The following is a 1,537-nucleotide window of genomic DNA, read 5'->3' as shown; positions in this document are numbered from 1 at the left end:
ACTGATTCTGGACCACAAGACAATCAGAAAGACACGGTTATTGACCAGTGAAGAAGAAGAAGAAGAAGAAGAAGAAGAGGTGATGTCACAGCCTGGAATCAGATGAATAAATAGGACAAATATTTGGTTATTTACCCCTCCTGTTGTCCTCGTGAAGCGCCGGTGTGATCAGGGCGCGTCCAAATCCACTTTTGTCCCATTCCCTATAACAGCCAATCAGAGGTCCTCTCCCATTCCCTGTAACAGCCAATCAGAGGTCCTCTCCCATTCCCTGTAACAGCCAATCAGAGGTCCTCTCCCATTCCCTGTAACAGCCAATCAGAGGTCCTCTCCCATTACCTTTAACAGCCAGGTGTGTTTGTACCTTGGAGCATTGTCAATGTCAATGTCAATTTTATTTCTATAGCACATTTAAAACAGCAGTTGACCAAGTGCTGAACAGGGTCGATGTCAAATACATAAATAACAAGAGTAAAAAACCCTCCAGCCAAAATACATCACAGGGAAACAAACAACAACACTTTAAAACTTCATAATCCAGGTTAACGAGGGTTAAAAGCTGCAGCAAACAGGTGCGTCTTAAGCAGTGATTTAAACGTTTGTAGAGTCTGTGCAGCTTTAATATGCATGGGGAGGTTGTTCTATAGGGGGGGGGGGGGCACCCACTGCAAAGGCTCTATCGCCCTTATTTTTTAACCTTGATCTCAGGACGTCCAATAAAAGCTGATTTGACGACCTCAGCGTTCTGATTGGAGAATGGTGACATAAGAGATCAGCCAGGTAAGATGGCGCTAAACCATTTAAGGCCTTAAAAACAAGCAATAAAATCTTAAAATCTATCCTGTAACGGACAGGTAGCCAGTGGAGGGAGGCCAGGACCGGCGTTATGTGTTCACGTTTCTTTGTTTTAGTTAAAAGGTGAGCAGCTGGTTTTGGACTACCTGGAGCCGATTTAAAGGTTTCTGGTGCAGACCCGTATATAAAGAATTACAATAATCCAGCCGAGCAGTGATGAAAGCATGAATGACTTTTTCAAGGTCTTTTGAAGGAAGATAGGCCTTTATTTTGGCTATAAGTCTTAACTGGAAGAAACTGGTTTTGACAACTGCACTGATTTGTTTGCTAAAAGTAAAGGAGGTATCAAAAATAACACCAAGATTTTTACTAGTGGATCGATTTTGGGAGTCTGAAGGGCCCAAACTGCCATTGCTGTTATGATGGAGGATTTACACCCTCATATTTATATGTAATCTTCTGCATGTGTGTAACAAGCATAGTGTGTGTCCCTGCGTGTGTGTGTGTGTAACAAGCATAGTGTGTGTCCCTGTCTGTGTGTGTGTGTGTGTGTGTGTGTGTGTGTAACAAGCATAGTGTGCGTGCGTGCTGTGCATAAACCTAGGAGCATTAAGGAAATGCTGCGTTATTGACTTTAGAGGTTTCTATTGGACAATGCCCCGATCACTTCCTGTGTGTGTGTGTGTGTGTGTGTGTGTGTGTGTGTGTGTGTGTGTGTGTGTGTGTGTGTGTGTGTGTGTGT

The sequence above is a fragment of the Etheostoma cragini genome, chromosome 23, assembly GCF_013103735.1.
Source record: "Etheostoma cragini isolate CJK2018 chromosome 23, CSU_Ecrag_1.0, whole genome shotgun sequence".
Classification (NCBI taxonomy): domain Eukaryota; kingdom Metazoa; phylum Chordata; class Actinopteri; order Perciformes; family Percidae; genus Etheostoma; species Etheostoma cragini.
This window is presented reverse-complemented; position numbering follows the sequence as displayed.